At 33.3% G+C, this 20,921-nt stretch overlaps 1 long non-coding RNA gene across 1 annotated transcript; it reads left to right on the top strand.

The window, feature by feature from the left end:
• Nucleotides 1-1,818: 1,818 nt before the first annotated feature.
• On the top strand, nt 1,819-16,922 carry LOC129217524 (uncharacterized). Its single transcript, XR_008580224.1, has 5 exons — nt 1,819-1,862; nt 10,326-10,481; nt 12,593-12,794; nt 13,784-13,951; nt 16,697-16,922. It is a non-coding gene; the product is annotated as an uncharacterized LOC129217524 (long non-coding RNA).
• The last annotated feature ends 3,999 nt before the right edge of the window (nt 16,923-20,921 follow it).

The raw sequence follows: 20,921 nt of genomic DNA on the forward strand, positions 1-20,921 counted from the left end.
TACCCGATCGAAAACAAAAAGGGAAGTGCTCAACTGGAACGTACGCACACTCCACATGCGAAATTTTATCCTTCTACAGCTTACCATTTTTGAGTTATGACATGAGAGATACATACGTACGTCCAGCTGCAAGAAACAACGCAATAATTAACTTGTTTGGTACCTGAATGCAGTGTTAAAAACTTTTTCAGGGGTGACTAAAATAGATATTCATGTTGAAATTTAAGTAAACAATTTTACACAAAAACAATAACTCCCTTTACTTTGTATTAAAAAGTAAAATAGCAAAGGTCCTTTTTTTTTTTCAAAAACATCGGCCAATTACATCGGTTATTCGATGTTTTTTAAGGTCGATGGGCCGATGTTTCCTCCAAGTTAGCATCGGCCGCCGATGCCGATGCCGATGCCGATGGTTAATTGTTGAATCATCGGCGCCGATGCATCGGCCTGGCCGATGCATCGGTCGAGTCCTAATAATTATTTATAACTTTGAATTGTAATTTGAATTTTAAATATAATTTGGGTAATTCTCCTATACAATTCCGTTGGAAGAACGTATACTAGAACAATCATTCATTATTATGCGATTTTTTCTCTTCTTTACTTTTTTTGTCTAATTAATTCAAATTATTAAATAAACTTTCAGTTTTTGCACTACTGACGGGAAATTAAAAAAATGTTATGATTTGAATTGATAATTTTAATGATATGATTTTAATTAAATGATTAAAATTTTTATTGATGTTTCTTTCTTTTTGTACTTTAAATGTGTCAGTTATCTATCTCTTCGCATTATTTAATTTGGAGCGTTAATAATTAATTTAATAATTAATTATCATTTTTATTATTAGCTTTTCTTTGGCAATGCAAAAAACTTGGTCATTATGTGAATTTAGTTCCAGCATTAAAACATTTCTTACAGTTTATTATTCAAGACCATACAGAAAAAAAAGGGTTGATGTTTCGAAACATCGATGTTGTAAAGTCATTGCATCGATAACACTGATGCTTTAATTTTGAACATGCATGCCCTCTCTCTTCCCCCTCCCTAGTTACGCCACTGCTGCTGGAGATATTTGATATTTAAAATTATTATTTTTAATCTTAGTTCATACTACTACAAAAGCGAGTTTTTTAAGTTTAAGTTTTTAAACTGTTATTTTGTCCAGTGGCGTAGTTAGACCCGACTTTCGGGGGGGGGGGGGGGGTTACTTCTTTTATATATATATATATATATATATATATATATATATATATATATATATATATATATATATATGTATAATCACTTGGAATTTTTTCCTTTTCTTCCTTTTTTTTCCCTTCTCTTCTCTCTTCTTTTTCTCTTTTTTTTTTTTGAGACTAACTTTTCGGGGGGGGGGTTGTCCCCAAACCCCCCCCCCCCCTTAGCTACGCCCTTGATTTTGTCTACGATAAAGGTTTAATTTTCGCGTAACTACGGGGTTTTTTTTAGAATAAACAGTTTAAATTTTTGTAGAAACGGAAACTATTGATCGAGGTTCATACTCCCAGAAATCACGCGTTTTCGAAGTTTTAACTAAACGTAGAAATATAAGTAAAAAAAAAAAAATAAATGACCAACTTAATTAGTTTTTACTTAGTATTAAAACTGCCATCTAGGTACGAAATAATAAGAGATTTGGAATTCATTGAATAAGTAAAAAGAAATTTTACACTTGCATAATTATCACAGGGAAAAGAAAGGTATCAAATTTTATCTAAGGCCAGGAGAATGAACATATAGATAAGGTTTTCGTTATCTTCATTGAGGAAAAGGTCGATTTTTACGATTTGAATGCAAAACATCGTATTAATGCTGTCAAGATCACTATTGTAATCAGGTAAGACTAAAACTTTTGGACAAAAAACAGCTCTTGTTTAATAATTACTTGAAAAGTGAAGCAGGGACTTCTGACTTCATGGGAAAAAAATATTTTTCCTAAAATTTAACTGTTAATATGTGAAAATTAACTTAAATTTGTTTTTGGCAATAGAAAGTTTTCGAAATCAAATATTGCAGTTAGGTAAATATTCTATGTTTCTGGAAGTTATAATTTTGCATAAATTTCAGTTGACCTTTTCAGATTTTCCAGTCATACTAAATATCGTTTAAAAAGGACGGTAATTAATCGCAATACGTTAATAGTTGTACCATAATACTTAAGCAAACATCGAAAAAAAAAAAAAAACGCTCCAACGTGCAGTAAGAAATATGCACTATTATAATATTTACCAGAGTTATGGTAATGGCAAGTTTTCAAAGTTTTGCTACCACTGCCAGTTCATAAGATCCATTAAAAATGAAAACTCTGAAAAAATAAATTAATTCGACAACAAAAAACTTTGGAAAGTTTCAATAGAATTTAAAAAAAAGTCAAATAAATTTTAAAAAAATCCATTAAATTCCATTCAAATGTAAAATAATTCCACCAATTCTATTTCCGCCAAGAGACCACGCATCGCAATACAGCTTCATTCATAATTACTAGATCTAGGTTTAAAGTTAAATGATAAAATGGCCTACTTCTGAACATTCAAAATTCTTTAAACACTTGCAGAACAAATTGAGATATTTTCTTAAAACTTGGATATATTGATTAAACTACAATTGTGCAAATTTGTTCAACTGTTATATATTTTTCGGTGGTCAAATGGTGTTTTCCAAGATAACATATAAAAATTGAAATTACGTAAAGTGACATTTGAGTTCGAGCAAATCATGAGTCATAAATAGAACATAAATTTAGTGGCTAGTAATATGATATAATAGTAATTATGAATGAAGCTGTATTGCGATAGCGTGGTCTCTTGGCGAAAATAGAATTGGTGGAATTATTTTACATTTGAATGGAATTTAATGAATTTTTTAAAATTTATTTGACGGTTTGTTTTTAATTCTATTGAAACTTTCTAAAGTTTTTTGTTGTCGAATTAATTTATTTTTTCAGAATTTCATTTTTAATGGATCTTATGAACTAGCAGTGGTAGCAAAATTTTGAAAACTTGCCATTACCATAACTCTAGTCGGTTCAGCAGCTGGCTACAACGCTGAGACCCTGGGCTCGAATCCCGAAAGGGACTTGTACGTAATAAAATTGTATAAATTGATTAGGACCAGCCTAGCTGGGCAACAGCCTGTTGCTGGTCGTCACATTTGTATTTGTATTTGTAACTTGTTGGAAAAGTGTATCTCCGGATCATGTTCAACGGTACGATCACACTTTAAGCTGTAGTTACAGATTCCACTGAACGTGCGTGAGCACTTCGTGAGTGACTTATTCAGTCAAACATTACAGTCATGGAAAAGTTATAAGTTAAAGCAAAAAGTCGCCAATTTTAGGAGTTTGGTTAGAAATGCATGCAAATATTTTCACGATCAAAATACATGAAATGAAATACAAACAAATTTTGCTTAAAATTTTTTGAAAATTATTAAAATACATGAATTTTTGAGGCTTTACTTGTTTGCCACTTGGAAAACATTATAAGGACACACATTAATTTTGAGACCGGGAACAAAAATTTGTATATTTAGTCGCATTAGATTATTTACAATATCCCAAAACTGTTACGCATAAAAATTGTTCACTTTATCTCTTTTCTTATCAGGCCGAACATCACACAACTCTCTGAATGTGAAATTTTTGCTTACAAAAAATGTAGAATGAGTGGATGTGAAATTGCAAGGAAGGTAACAGATCTTAAACAGTAATTTATAATTTTTTTGAAGAATCTAAAAGAAGTATGGCAAGAAAATCGTATAAGTAAGCTTTCAACTCTTACTAAGCGCCAAAAACAAGTAATTGTTCACGGAGCTTGCTTAAAAAACAGAGTTCTACTGAAATTAAAAGATACATGAATGTACCTTGCACAAGCCGAACAATGCGTAATGTTTTGCAAAAGAATGGGGTCGTTTCCAATATTTCAAAAGTATTTTTTCTGAAAGAACATGTTTAAAAACATAGGATCTAACCATTTTTTAAATAATTTGTTTAACATTTTTAAAAAATTACTTAAACCGGTTATCTTTCATTATTTACATTTCTTGCCGATGACATCACAAATGATGAAATGCCATTCTGTGTTGCCATTCACAGAGCAAAATATTTACTTCGCATTCGGACATTTTAAACTAGTATGTTGTGGCCATCACGAAACTTTCTTCTATATTTTTCTTTTTTTTTTTTCTGATCCCTCCCCATGCTTGACGAGGAAGCAATATTCCCAACAAAAACAAAATTAAACATGCAAAAACTTGACGACTATCCCAATGTCTGAATTATTGCAAAAGCAAAGCAAAGAGCGAAAATTGAAAGTTTTTTTAAAAGCCTTGCTTGAATTAATTACAAATATTTTATTTGTTAACAAACATAAGATGGCAACAGTTAAAAATTTTAAATCATTGAGATAATATTTCTATCATTTCCATACAATTAAAATCACGAGAAATACGCAGACGACAATCTATTACGATTTATCTTTCTTATTGTTGCATTAATAAAAATATTTTTATTCGCAAAAAAAAAAAAAAAAAAAAATCAACACCTCTTGGAGCGATCGGCGTCAAAATTGAACCAAAGCCTGTTTACACATGGATTCACATATATTCCAAATTTCAACCAGAACGTAGCATTACTTCTTGAGATAGGACACTCAAAATGGAAAAAAAGAACGGGTGATTGCGCTACCCCCTTTTTAGCTGTTGACACAAAAATAAAATCAGTTCTTATACCCACTAAGGGCTACTTGCCGATAAATTTTTCTTTCATTCCGTTCATTATTTCTTGAGATACAGCAGTCACAATTGACGACAAAAAACGTTCTATAGCTCAACCCCCGTTTGCGTTATTGACACCAAAATTGAATCAGCACCTGTTCCTGTTAATACCAACATATGGACCAAATTTTGTTTGATTCCGTCAGTTACTTCCTGAGTAATAGCAAGCACGCGTAACTCGAAAAACGTCCCATTGCTCCACCCCCCTTGGAGGAATTCGCGCCAAAAACTAATGGGCACAAGTTCACATAGGGGCACATATGTGTACCAAATTTCGTTCGATTTCATGCGGTAGTTTTTGTTGTAGAGCGGCCACAAAAAACTGGTCACACACAGACGTGACACACATACACACACACATACACACACACATACAGACAGACAGACATTTTCCAAAAATGGTCGAAATGGACTCAGCACACCTCAAAACGTTCGAATCCGTCAAAATTCGAAATTCGAAAATTTGCACGAATCCAATACTTTCTTCTATATATTAGATATAGAAGAAAGTAAAAATTAATTAAAAAATAAATGTTGGGAAAAATGAAAGAATTTTTTGGATCCATGTTATTTTTAATTATTATTATTATTATTATTTTGCTTATTCTATCAATTTCAAAGACTAAAAGTACTACTTTTGACTGAAGGAAACAACCCCATTCCAATGTTATATATACTAAACTACGGTCACATTCACCTTACAAAGTTTCAAAAGAAACTTTGATTGTAATTCGCTTAGAAACACGTTTCTTTTGGGTCTCGGTGGAAATGTGTCGTATTTTCTGATGAAAAAACTTTTATTTGCACGGACCAGATGATTTTCACAATTACGGCGTGATTTGCAAAGCGAAATATTATTTTTACTTTCTTCTATATCTAAGATATAGAAGAAAGTATTGGATTCGTGCAGATTTTCGAATTTCGAATTTTGACGGATTCGAACGTTTTGAGGTGTGCTGAGTCCATTTCGACTATTTTTGGAAAATGTCTGTCTGTCTGTGTGTATGTGTGTGTGTGTGTGTGTGTGTGTGTGTGTGTGTGTGTGTGTCACGTCTGTGTGTGACCAGTTTTTTGTGGCCGCTCTACAGCAAAAACTACCGCATGAAATCGAACGAAATTTGGTACACATATGTGCCCCTATGTGAACTTGTGCCCATTGGTTTTTGGCGCGAATTCCTCCAAGGGGGTGGAACAATGGGACGTTTTTTGAGTTACGCGTGCTTGCTATTCCTCAGGAAGTAACTGGCGGAATCAAACAAAATTTGGTCCATATGTTGCCATTAACAGGAACAGGTACTGATTCAATTTTGGTGTCAATAACTCAAACGGGGGTTGAGCTATAGAACTTTTTTGTCGTCAATTGTGACTGCTGTATCTCAAGAAATAATGAACGGAATGAAAGAAAGATTTATCGGCAAGTAACCCTTAGTGGGTATAAGAACTGATTTTATTTTTGTGTCAACAGCTAAAAAGGGGGGGTAGCGCAATCACCCGTTCTTTTTTTCCATTTTGAGTACCCTATCTCAAGAAGTAATGCTACGTTCTGGTTGAAATTTGGAATATATGTGAATCCATATGTAAACAGGCTTTGGTTCGATTTTGACGCCGATCGCTCCAAGAGGTGTTGATTTTTTTTTTTTTTTTTTTTTTTTTTTTTTGCGAATAAAAATATTTTTATTAATGCAACAATAAGAAAGATAAATCGTAATAGATTGTCGTCTGCGTATTTCTCGTGATTTTAATTGTATGGAAATGATAGGAAATATTATCTCAATCATAGACTAATAATAAGAGTAGACCGAGCTTTCTCATTCTTGCTGATAAAGAAAATTGGTTCATAGATGTATCATGTGACTAGTGGAAGGGCTTGGCGAAGACTTTGGCAGCATGGTTGCTAGATGGCAGCAATATCTATAGTTTGGCACTCGACATGTATTTTAAGACAATGTGTTTTCATTAAAAAAAACTTCCAGGTGCAGAGATTGAACTGTTTTTCTTTTAGTTATGCATTATTTTGACATTAGTAATAGTTTTTGATCAGTTTTCGGTAACTTTTACTTCATTTGGAGCTGTCAGCGTTGGCGTGAACGAAATGGCGTAAACGTTTTGCGTTAACGCAAAAATGTACGAATCGGTATCTTAAATTGAAACTGTAGGTAAAAATCTTACCGTTTGCTGATTCTTCTTGGTCGCTTGCATCTTTTATTGCTTAGAGAGCAGGGTTGGCCGGATTGGACCCAGTTGGGTCGGACCCAATGTGTTTTTTTGAAAAAAAAAACCATTTAAAAAAACCCATTATTTAGCCCACTTTTGGGGTTTTTTAAATTTTCTGAGAAGTTTTAAAAAAAATTAATTTAAATACTTTCACAATTTAAACTTCTTTTTCATTTCTTCTTCACCACAGACATTGGACATAAAAAATGATTTTTTTGAAATAGTATTTCTCAACTCTTAACAGCATTAAAAAAATGTTTCAAAGATTTTAAATAAATATATTTAACTTTTTTCTTTAACTGATAAATAAATGGACTCAAATAATTTTGACTAAGTCCTGTCACGTCTAATTTTCCCAATATTTGCAGATTGTGCAGAGGAAACTACCCTAGCTAAAAGGCTTTCATGTGAATTATTTCCTGCAAACAAACACGTCGCAAATCTCGAATAAACACAAGGTATATTTTAGAAATTAACAGATTTTTCAAATAGTCGGGCAGAAAACGGAACAGGATGTACAGTATTTTCATTATCTTACGAAAAAGTTTAATATTTCTTAGTTTGCACACAGAAATAGAAAAACTGGCAACATAAAATTGAAAGAAATATCTTGATTAAGCTGGAATTCAGTAAAAAGGGAGTAAAAACTACTCGAGGTTCTACAGTAGTTTTGCATCACAAAATGAAACACAGGAAAGTAAAATGCAAAAAAAAAGTAGTAGCCATTAAAAATGAACAATAGATTTTCTCACTCGAGAAGTAACTTTGCCTTAACTGTTGGTAATCATGAAAACTAAAAAATCTGAAACTTCACCATTCTTGGGTTTTGTCGTCTTTTATACTTTGCTTCAGAAAACGCTGAATTTTAACTAGTTTTCCAGCTTTTGTACCCCAAGACAATTTTTGCGCTTTGTCCATATACTTACGCTACAATATGCTACAAGTACCCCACATTTTCCCTAAAAAAAGACAAAAAACCCACATTTCTTTTAAATAACCCATCTTTAGTTGGGTTTTTTGGTTTTTATTTAAAAAAACCCCAAAAAACCGTGGGTCCATGGGCTTTTTAAAAAAAAACCCGGGTTTTTGCCAACCCTGTTAGAGAGTTATTGAAATTGACTAAAGAAAATGCACAATGCTATCTAAACGGAAAAACTCACTATATTAACAAAATATTTACAACTTAAAATAACAAATTTACAAATCGGACTCCATAAAAGATCATTCTTCCGTGTTCCACCAATTCTATTTATTTTATTTCGCGTTGGCGTTGATCGTCTGCTACGATTAACGCCCGCTGTTGCTAGGATATCCACCAGTCACATGGTTTGGTTTATGAGCAGCAAAAGGGTTGCCATAGCTCGGTCTACTCTTATTATTAGTCTATGATCTCAATGATTTAAATTTTTAACTGTTGCCATCTTATGTTTGTTAATAAATAAAATATTTGTAATTAATTCAAGTTAAGCTTTTAAAGTAACTTTCAATTTTCGCTCTTTGTTTTGTTTTTACAATAATTCAGACATTGGGATGGTCGTCAAGTTTTTGCATGTGTAATTTTGTTTTTGTTAGGAATATTGCTTCCTCATCAAGCATGGGGAGGGATCAGAAAAAGGAAAAATATAGAAGAAAGTTTCGTGATGGCCACAACATACTAGTTCAATCGTGTCGTTATAATTTTTTCCGTGGCTGTATAGTTCAAGAGCCCATGAGTGCCAGACCTACGTCGTAGTATCAAGGCCCAAAATTTTTTTCCGTAAGGACACCGCAGTAGGTAAGAAAGATTTGCTATTAATTAAGCTGAGTCGCGCTGACTTTGGCAGGAAACAGGTAACAAAGGTGCGCGTAAAATTGCTGCAAAGAGCTAACCATCATAGATTCATTCCATATCACATGACCTGGTGGTCCCTATCCAACCATCACCGATTTGGAGGACGTTCTACAAAGGTACAGACATGCCTTTGAAACTAACTTATGCAAATTGTCAACTTCCAAGACACAATTCATGAGGATCTAGTATATCTTAAAAAGAAAAGAAAAAGTGGGCTCCAAAATGACCTCCAATGGGGAAACTGCCAAACATGGCAATTCGTTTCACAAAGCTGATCCACTATTTTGGAGCCCCCTTTGTTTTGGATCCTAGATTCTCAGGATTTGGGTCTTGGAAGCTGAAAATTTGTACAGGTGAGTTTCAAAGGCATGTCCTGCACCTCTATTAAATTTCGTTCAAATCGGGGATGGTCGGGTGGAAACAACGAGGTCACTTGAGATGGAATGACTTAGTTTTTGACGCAACTTTGTTACCTGTTTCTTGCCAAAGCTAGCGCGACTCAGCTTAAATAATAGCAAACATTTCTTACCTGCTGTGATGTCCTTATGCACAAAAAATTCGGGCCTTTATACTATGACGTAGGTCTGGCCCTTATGGGCTCTTACTCTATTAATTTGCACCCTAGATTATCTGTCATTTGGGTAACCAAAAGTAACCGAAATAAAGCGTACTAAAAATTTAACTAAAGATTGTGAGTATCGAACGATTTCCGTAAGTTCATAAAAATATCTTGTATATTAAAATCCGACCGCACCTATCTGTCTATACTCTGCTCACGGAAAACATAGACTGAAAGCAAACAAACAGGTTGCCACTATGCCACTTTTGGGGATTTTCTCCGAAATAATAACAGTAAAAGTAAACCAATAGTGTTCGCATTCGCCATCTGCTTCGTTCCTTGTCTGAGCCAAACACGTGATTGACGTCACCAACTGGTGCATTCTTTTGTTTACATCTAGTCTATCTTTCCTGTGAACGCAGTATATTTATGTCATTCAAATTCCTCGGTAACGGTAGATAATTGGCTGTCGAACCAGGTATCAAAACATTCGAAATTTTACAAGGATCATGGATAACATAGATCTTCTTACGACTTTAACTAATAAATTAATTAGTATTTAGGCAAGTGGGGGGCGTAGCTCTCGAAGTACATCATCTTGAGTGTGCCGAAGACGGCGTATTTCAGGGGAATTAATATGTGCAGTGTACACTAACTTGAACCAGTCGCCTCTGCAGCTAGTTAGAATAGTTATGTTATCGATTTTTTCAGTAAAACTTTTAAGAGCAGTCAATAATTATCGTAGCTCTAAAATTGAAACTCTCTTTAAAATGTTTAAGCAGAGAGATTTTATAATGAAATTGCCCAGTGGGTTTAAAAAATTAAATGCATTTTCTGACATATTTTTTTAGTGCAAAATGTATTGTGTTTTACATTTATTCCGCCTGTGTAAACTTTTGGCTATTTTTCTCTCTTTTTTATAGATGGCCGCAATGAAGAAAAAGCTTGTTATTGTAGGCGATTCTTCTTGTGGGAAAACCCGACTTCTGTTCACAATCAGCAGAGGTCGATACGTGGATGATGAAGTTCGATTAGCATTTCAAGATTATGAAGCAGAGATAACTATCGAAGAAAAATTAGTAAGAAAAAAAATCAGCATAAAAATTATTTTTAACTTTGAATAAATAATAAATTATTTCTGTTTCTAGTTTGAATTAAAAAGCAAAAAATACTAAATTAACATTAATTTGTTTTTGTTTTTTAATAGATTTATTACAATTTATTTATTTTTCCCAAATTCATTTCTCATGCGCTGAAATTTCTAGCACAGTGACGAAAGAAATATCACCAGAACCGAAGAGAAAAAAATGCCAAATAAATAAAAGTTACCCTTTTTTATAATTGCAGTGTGATACTTTCTTCTCAACTGCACTTCAAAGACAACTGGTGCTTTAAAAATTAAAACTCCCTGGCGGCATAAAGTAAATAAATGAACACGATGCTCATCCTACACTTTTGCGTAATAACTACCTTCATCTTTATACGCTTATGAAAAAAGATGTTTGATCCGAACTGAATCTTTTTTCTCTCACACCGAAATCTATTTTATAACATTACTTATTTCTCTTTCCAGAACTAAAACAAGCCGCCCCAATATCAAATTTTGCAACATTTGCTATTTTTTTCTTTCCTTTCTCTGTCCTTACAACAAGCTTATCTTCCAACCTGTATCAAATTTTGGAGCTATTTTGCTCTCATTTTAGCCTCTTATCCCAAGCTAATTAGGATGTCCTTTTTTAACAGTTAAAAGCAATTTCCTGAAAACAAAATATAACTCTTATGCAAAAAAGGAAAACTATCAGTTGCATATAACTTAGGTTGGATCAGTTAATCAGTACGGTGAAGGTGTTCTGCAAGGATGCATAACAGCGTCAGAACTTGGAAATTTGGAATTTTTTTGATGAAATAATGAATTATGCTGTTCATTTAAATATTTTAAAAAGCAATTTAAAAATATTGCCCCAAAAATTTGGTAATCGGAACAACTTTGTTTTTTATCAAGATAACGATAAGAAGCACACGTTCGTGTTTGGTGCCTCAAAATTTGTCCTTAAGCTTAGAAAATATTTCCTCAATCGCCAGATTTAAGCTTAATGGAACATATTTGTAGATATCTGGTGGCTAGATTACGAAAATACACCATTGAAACGAAAAGTAAACTAGAAACAGTAAGACTCGTAGTGCGGCTGAACACTTACTCAGAAATTGCACAAAAAAAGAAATAAAAAAACAAATGAAATCTATTCCCAGACATTTAAAAGCTGTTGTTGTTACTGCATGATATTCTACTAAATAAAAACTTAGTAAAATGTTAGTTTATTTACTAATTTTTTGACATTTTTTCAAAGTGTACGAAGACCTTTGTGAGATAAAACTTCTGGCACTTTTTGGTTTTTGATTTTTAAAAAATTAAGTTTTAATGTTTTATTAAAAATTTTCATGTAGTTTTGTTAAAAATAGATCATAGATCCTATAATTAAATACCTATTCCGAAATATTAATGCTAATCAATGCATAGGGGCCTATTTAATTGAAAGTCGTAGGTGTACGAACACTTTTGGGGAGCCACTGTATATACCCACAAGTAATCATAGCTGCCATCCGCCAAGAAATCGCAGATGATATTAAATGAATTGAGCAGGAAGGTATTGTAGAACTTTGAGGAGAAACAGGGGGGCGCAATGAACTTAAATTTTTGAGAGGTTCGAAATTCTCAATTTGTCGAACGGAACTACAAATTTTGTCGAATGATGATAATTTTTTCCGAATAAAAACTCCAAATTTTGCCGAATCATCAGACAAAATTTGCCGAATAATGAATATTTTGGGAGGTCACAGTTACCTCCCACCGGGGCGTCCCAGTGAAGAAGCTTCACAAACGCATACAATATGAAGGTGTGGGCATTTAGGAGATTTAATTTTCAAAATGAAGTGATTCAAAGTGTGTAACATATATTGTAAAAGATCATTGTTCATGAGTTATGTGTATAAACACATTTTTCAATAGGCTTTGCTATCGCTCAGTTAGTCACATTTGAAATGTGGGACTTATTTCTGAAACACTCTATAAATTATGACCTAAAAGTTATTATTACAAGAAAAGTGTCTCCTTTTAAAACTAGATGGATTTCTTTTTTAAAGCTATACAATATTTCAAATTGAAATTTTGCATGAGAACTATATTTTTCAGATGAAATTCGACCTTGTAGATACTCCAGGTTTGGAAGACTATGATCTTATAAGGACACTTTCATATGAAGATACGGACATAGTATTAGTTTGTTTCGCTGTGGATAACCAAGACAGCTTAAGCAACATTTCGAAGAAATGGATTCTGGAAGTCAGAAAAGTACTGCCCGGGAGTTCCAGTCATATTGGTCGGTAACAAAAAGGTACATACAATACAAATTCCTTAACTTAACAATTCTTAATTACTTAATTATTCCTATCCGGATGGTTCTAGAGTTCCGTTATAAAACGAAGTCTGAGGCTACAATTCCAATGGAAACCAATAGCTAAAGAGGTTTTAATTTTATTTTAATGATATTCGGAAGTGAATCACAGTAATGAACTGATGGGCTGATGCCAAATGGAACAACTTACAAAAATCTAACTCTGAAATGTATATAGACACACATTTTGCATGTACAATACATGTTAGAAAAATGAAGTAAAAAAGTAAATATTATGTATATAAGATGTTCCGTGAACACCCCAAATAACTTCTTCACCTCTAGATTTCCACTTGACTTGTAGTACAGGCGTATATAAAAAAATTCCAAAGATCTGCATCTGTACTACCCATGATTTTCGAGAAAAATTCACGTCATATCCGGTGTTAGATTTAAAAAAAAAAAAAAAAATTGAAATCTCTTCTATAAATTGCATTCATGTGGTATTCTCATGCGTTCATATGGTAATTCTGAACATTTTCCCATTTAAATTTATGCAAACACCGACGTTCAGGTTTCTAATTAAAAGCTTTTATAGTCTCTTATACTGGAGATGATGCCATAGTTTATTTTTGCACTTTTTTTCGAAAACCATGTATTGCCTCACAAAGATACAGTTCTTAGGGGAATTTTTTTGTGTTAAGAGGAATTTAGAGGTGCAGAGTTTATCTGGTGTTAATGGGATACACAGGCACAACACAGGAATTTCATGAAAAGCCTTTTAGAAAATTTTGATTTGAAGAGTTTACTTTTTAAATAGTGTAGTTCATTAAAAAAAGTGTCATTTTTTCTTTTCTCCAAGTATCTTTTCGGCATAAATCTCGGGGGAAAAAGAAAAGAAAAAAAAATGCCTAGTAAATTTAATTACTATATAATTCCAAAATCACTTTTTTTTTTAATATTAATTCCATTTACTGCTCACTACATAGGATTTGCGAGATTTTGGGGAAGCAGATAACCGTCCAAACCTTGTGAATCCAGAAGAAGGTATATTGCTTGCTGAAAAAATAGGAGCTCATAGCTACTTGGAATGCTCAGCCAAAACGTTCGATGGCGTGCATCAAGTTTTCGATACTGCTGCCCGACTGACTCTGCAAGTGAGTTTTACTTTTCTTCTTATTAAGCTACTGGCGGTACCCGCACGGCCTTGGCAGTGGTAGAAAATTAAAAGGCCATATGGTTCGCCGATATATTTACAGGTAATTTTCTGTTTTGCGAAAAGTCATTTTGGTTATCAGAAACTCTACATGTTTCCGGGAGTTGTTACATTTTTCGATCTTTGACAACAAGTAGATTAGCGTCTAATACGTCAACAGCAGTATTTCTCGCGAGAAAAATGCAAAAGAAAACAAAAACATGTTTGTATGTAAACTGTGGCTCTATATTGTTGTTGCTCTGGAAGTGTCAAAGACATCGAATTCGTAGGAAATGTGGAGAGCAGTAAACGTGATAAGCAAACCATGGTTTCCTCAACATGCACCTCATCTGGGAGGCGGTTATGTGAATTCCTGAGCATCGCTGCGATATGTTTGGAAAAAATCCGACGAAAACTGGATTTGCATAAGGAAAACCCATCGGGCCTCGTGGGGTGTATTCGCACACTCCCACCATAGGTAGGCGAAAACCCCTATGACAATTCCTGACCATCAAAGAACCGCTGTGCCAAATTTGGCAAAGATTCGACGAAAACTCTGTGGATTCGTAAAAGGAAACCCCTGGTGAGAGGAGAGGAGATCCGGTTGTGAACGAAAACTGCTCTGTATGTGAATTCTTGAGTATTAAGGGACCTCCATGCAAAATTTTGCAAAAATCCGACGTAAACTGAATTTGCATATGGAAAACCTCCGTGGGGTATTTTCGCATCCCACCCCCTATGAGGGACATAGGTAGGCGAAAAACTCCCTATGAAAATTCCTAAGTATCAAAGAACCGCTGTGCCAAATTTGGCAAAGATCCGACGAAAACTGGATTCGTAAAAGGTGGGAGGGGGTTCCGATTGCGAACGAAAACTGCCCAGTGTGAATTTTGGTTAATTAAAATATATAATACATTTAAAAGTATAGTTTTTTTTAAGTATTGATTTTATAAATGCAATTAATTTTTCTTCAGCAGATCCAATCCAGAATTCATATCATTAGGTGAATTAATTATCTCGTCAATGTCATTATATAACAAGCAATAAACTAAAAGCAAGAAAATAAAATAATTTAAAAAACTAAAAAACTAAAAAAAAAAAAAAAAACCACGCTTTTGTAGCAAAATGAACTAAGAAGTAAAAAATAATCTTTGGATGATAGTAATTGATCAAACACTTAATTTTAATGTAATACAAAAAACCGTGGGGTGCTGTCGATCTAACTTTTTGGCATGGACAACAAGAAAACATTCAAGACAACTGATAAGCCCCCACCCCACACGCTTTTTTGTATTAAATTAAAATTAAGTGTTTGGTCAATTACCAAACACATATCACCCAAAGATTATTTCTTACTTTTTAATTCATTTTGCTACAAAAGCGTGTTTTTTTTTAACTATTATTTTTTTCTGGTTAAAAAACACTTTGTTTTCCCAAGACGCGTTTTTTCAATAATAAAGAACATTTTTGAAAAATATTTAACTCAGCATTTTGGAGGGAAGGGAGCTACCCTCCTCTGGGTGTACCAAGGAACAGAAGGGTACAAATTTTCTAAATTGTAAGTAAATTATGTAAAGGACATTCCACCTTAAAATCAGAAACTGAAATCCTTTCCGGTAAAACGAATACCTAATTCTAAAACACGGAATCGTTAAAAAAGGCATTGAATTTAATATCTAAAACATTGTCCAAAGCTCTTTCCTAAATTTAATGCACAAATTGTTAAAGAAAAAAAGGGAAGAAGGGGGGGGGGAGGAGGATCGATTAATTTTGGTCAAACCGTTACTTCTCGAAACAAAAAAGTTAATTTTAATGTATTGTCTACAATATATGTATATTAAGAAAAAGTAAATAATATGCAAATGTGCTTACCGTAATTTTTTTTTTATGTATGACAGCATGATGCTGTGGAATTATTACGAAGAATAGTTTCACCGCAAGGACCAAAATGGGGAAGAGCAAATTTCTTGCGCTTCGTATACTCTAGCTTTTGACTAACGATATGTACAACGATATGTACTATAGACATATCTGTACTATAGACATAATGAAATAGCATTTACTGCTCCACATATGAAGAAAAATGCTAATATATGCATTAATTAGCATCATGTCATCGTGTGTTTTCAGCACTTCAAAAGCAAAAGATTTCGCTTTTGAATAACATGTTTAGACATAACAAGGCAATGTTTTTTTCTTTTAGACAGGCAGCGAGGTTGTTATTGTTTTAATGAGCAGTATAATTTCACTGCCACTATTAGACGTAGTGAAAAGTTCTTTTTTTTTTTTTTTTTTTTTGGTTGTAGATTAATTTGGAGCATTTTTGATTGGTAGAGCTCGACGCCTTTTCGACTACGGCGCCGTCGTGTGCCGCACGACCTTGCATATAGGGACGGCGCGGCCCTAACCAGCTTGATACACAATTCTGACTCACAGTGAAACTTCCTGATAAATCATGATCTTACTCATAAAATCAAAAAAATCAAATGACAACAAAATAACAATACTTTTAAAGAAACATTTACAGCAGCATAGAAAAATATTTTATTTCTCATTCTGTATCAAAAGATTTATTTTTATCCATTGTAATTTATTTGGTTCCATTTGTTGCTTTTACAGAATCTTTAAAATGCTTATCAGTATTATTGCTGACACATTATGTTATGTGTGAACTTTCTGTAATGTATTTATTCATTTTTGTTTTCAGTTCCCTAAAAATGTAGCAGTAAAAAGAATAAATGATGATTGAAATAAAATGAATGCATTAAAGAATCTGAAGGAGAAATTAAACTTTTTTTTTCTTCAGTTTTTCAGTCAGTCAGTTTCATTCTTTCCTACAGGTCACGTTGTTTCTTTCACTGTGGGTGTTGAAATGTTACGAGCATATGTTAAATAACTACCATTAAAAGAAAATTATTCATAAACATTTTATTTTTGATGTACTAATTTCCTTCATAAGAATATTTGAAATAAAAAGAATCAGAGAAGTGTCTTTTGCACTCTTGTGTTAAATATAGAATAGTTGCCAAATACTTTTTTCAAAACAGAAACACCTAATGTGTAACGCCTAAATGATTGGCTTGGCTGTGTGATTAGCGCTTGTAAGTTTTCTTACTGAAGAGTAGTTTCACTTTCTAAGAGATATGATAATGATGTACACTGCGATGCTAAAGTTTAGACAATGGCGTTCTTCAGCTGTAGAATTTAGAATTGCGATAGTAACAGATAGAAGTCTGCAAACATATTAAAAACTCTTTTGAAAAACTATAACCAAAATACAATTGTTTGATATGCTTTAACAATACTGTTTTGGATAAAAATAGAAATTTGATTGTTGCAAAAGTTTTAACACTATTACGAGTTTCTCTGAATTTTTTTTCGTATATGCAAATTTAAAAGAGATGACATCACAGACCTCTTGTACTTAAGGTCTGCCAACGATAACACTTGGTAGTCGAGATGCCGCGAGCTGAGCAGATTAAAGCGGGTGAAGTAACTAAGATTTGGCAGTTGAAAGCTGAAGGTAAGCTTGTACCTGAAATTTCGGCTATTATTAATAGATCAAAGAAATCTATTTATCGGGTTTTATCAAGTCACTACAATTATAAAGCAAAACGCAGATCTGGGAGGCCGCGTGTGACGAATAAACGGGATGATCGTCAGATCCAAAGACTAGCAAGTACCGCAATTACCCAACAAATGACTGTTCGTAAAGTTCAAAGCTCCTTGGGACTTTCGGTATCAAAGGATACAATTCGTAGACGAATTTTGAAACAGGGACAATGGTTCACTGCAAAATTAAAATGAAACCAGCTCTAAAGCCACATCATACAGGGGCGTAGCTAAGGAGGGGGTTTGGGGACAACCCCCCCCCCCCCGAAACGTTAGTCTCAAAAAAAAGGGAAAAAGAAGAGAGAAAAGAAAGAAAAAAAAAGAAGAAAAAGAAAAAAAATCAAAACGACTTTTTTCTGAGTAACAAAGGTCAAAAATTCACTTCACCCCCCCCCCCGATGCCATTGAAAATCTGCTCCATGTGTGACCCTCAAGCATAAAGACCCCTCCCTCTGCTGCGACAATTTTTTGATAATTGAGTGAAATTTGACTCTTCGCTTTAGAAATGAGATTGATTTATTAAATCCACGTATATGCAGCCTTTCTTTGTCATAGATTCTGCAAATTTTTAAATATGTTTAATTTTATGAGCCGCGCAGTGGGAATATTACATACAGTCGAATCTATATATATCGAATTTCACATTAAAGAAAAAAAAATCGAGATAAAGAGATTTTGAGAAACGGGGGCTTTAAGAAACTTTTTATAGAAGTTTGAAATATGATGGTGAAAATTTGAAATCGATACTAAAGACAATATGGGCTCTTGATTAAAATTCCTCTTTATTAGTTTTGTTAGGCATTTATTCTAGTATTACATTATTAAGTGCTTTATTGCGAGTTTAATGAATCATATTGACAGTAAAAGAAACTTTAAGCATATCTTTTTCAAGAAAGTCTTTTATTGCTTTTTGGTCCCTGATTTTTTTTTTTTTTTTGATTCATTATTTATCCTCTTGAGGTTAGCAATTGTTGCAAATCTAACTTGGCCAGTATTCTACGATTTTCCTTTTTTCATCACTTGAAAAAAACTTATACTTTCTTTTCACTCCAATCATTTCGGTTTTCTAAGGAATCACAATTTTAAGAAAGAGAGCAACCAAAGAACAGTACTAATCCAGATAACAGAGCGAAATGGCTTTTAACTTGAATGACCTTTAACCATGAACTTGAAATGTCCATTTCTTTACATGTCAAACCTGTGCATTTCACCCCTTTACTCTTCTGCCAAGAAAGTGCGCGAAACGACTGTCCTTTGGTTAATCTTCCCGGAAACCCTATTCGTGGAATGCATTTCTCCCTTTTTTCCATACCTCCTCAGCTCTTGAAGACAATTCCTCTGTTTCTGAGTTGAAGGAAATGTTTTTGTTTGCTGCTTTAAAGATCATTGGGCTTCGAATTCAAAAATGATAGCATAACCGGAATTCGAAGCGATAGAGGTTTTTGTTGGTCTGGTCTCGTGTGTGTCATAGGTCATAGTCAAAACGACCTTTGCTAACTAGAGTATCCATTGCAATCACATTGATTTTTCAGCCAGTATTTACTGCATATTCTTTTGGAAACGTACAGTCTGGTTAAAATAGTACATTCTAAGTGAAAGTTGTTGCATAATGAAGCGAGCAAAACCGATAATAAGCTTTTTTAAACCCAAAGAAAAAAAATTAAAATGACGAAAAGGATTGCTCTAAAAAGAGAAAGTTAACGTTATCTGAAGAAAACGAAGAACAGTCTGCAAAGCAGCAATAGTCCAATCGGACCCTTCTGAAGGTAATTTTATTTTAATTCAAAAGAAAAACTGCAGTGGCGTAGCTAGACCCGACTTTCGGGGGGGGGGTTTCTTTTATATATATATATATATATATATATATATATATATATATATATATATATATATATATATATATATATATATATATATATATATATATATATATATATATATATATATATATATATATATAATATATATATATATATATATATATATATATATATATATATATATATATATATATATATATATATATATATATATATATATATATATATATGTATGTATAATCGCTTGGAATTTTTTCCTTTTCTTCTTTTTTTTTCTTTCTCTTCTCTCTTCTTTTTCTCTTTTTTTTTTTGAGACTAACTTTTCGGGGGGGGGGGGGTTGTCCCCAAAACCCCCCCCTTAGCTACGCCCCTGAAAAACTGCATAGCATTACATGAATAAAATGTTTAAAAATGAAATGAATCTAGATTATTTCTATTAGCTTGGTTCGCATTAAAAAGTAGAAAATGAAAAAGACTTCTGTTTATAATACACGAAAATTGCTGTTGCTCTCCCAAATAGATATTTATGTAAATTCTAAAGCAGCTAATAAAATTAAAAATAAAGACTTGAGAGGAGAACAGATGGTATGCATTTGAGCGAATAACTTTCTACCGCCTATATTTCTTCCCTAACTTTTTTCATTCAAATTTTATTAGCTGCTTTAGAATTAGCATAAATGTAAATACATAAAAAGCAACATATAAATATAACGATATGAAAAGCAATTTCATTTTTCGCGGGTTATAATTCAAGAAGTCTTTTTTACTTTCTTCTATATCTAATACATAGAAGAAAGTATTGGATTCGTGCAAATTTTCGAATTTCGAATTTTGACGGATTCGAACGTTTTGAGGTGTGCTGAGTCCATTTCGACTATTTTTGGAAAATGTCTGTCTGTCTGTGTGTGTATGTATGTATGTGTGTGTGTATGTATGTGTGTGTGTGTGTCACGTCTGTGTGTGACCAGTTTTTTGTGGCCGCTCTACAGCAAAAACTACCGCATGAAATCGAACGAAATTTGGTACGCATATGTGCCCCTATGTGAACTTGTGCCCATTGGTTTTTGGCGCGAATTCCTCCAAGGGGGGTGGAGCAATGGGACGTTTTTTGAGTTACGCGTGCTTGCTATTCCTCAGGAACTAACTGGCGGAATCAGACAAAATTTGGTCCATATGTTGCCATTAACAGGAACAGGTGCTGATTCAATTTTGGTATCAATAACTCAAACCGGGGTTGAGCTATAGAACGTTTTTTGTCGTCAATTGTGACTGCTGTATCTCAAGAAATAATGAACAGAATGAAAGAAAAATTTATCGGCAAGTAGTCCTTAGTGGGTATAAGAGCTGATTTTATTTTGGTGTCAACAGCTAAAAAGGGGGTAGCGCAATCGCCCTTTCTTTTTTTCCATTGTGAGTGCCCTATCTCAAGAAGTAATGCTACGTTCTGGTTGAAATTTGGAATATATATGAATCCATATGTAAACAGGCTTTGGTTCAATT

Source organism: Uloborus diversus, chromosome 1 (assembly GCF_026930045.1).
Source record: "Uloborus diversus isolate 005 chromosome 1, Udiv.v.3.1, whole genome shotgun sequence".
NCBI classification, from domain to species: domain Eukaryota; kingdom Metazoa; phylum Arthropoda; class Arachnida; order Araneae; family Uloboridae; genus Uloborus; species Uloborus diversus.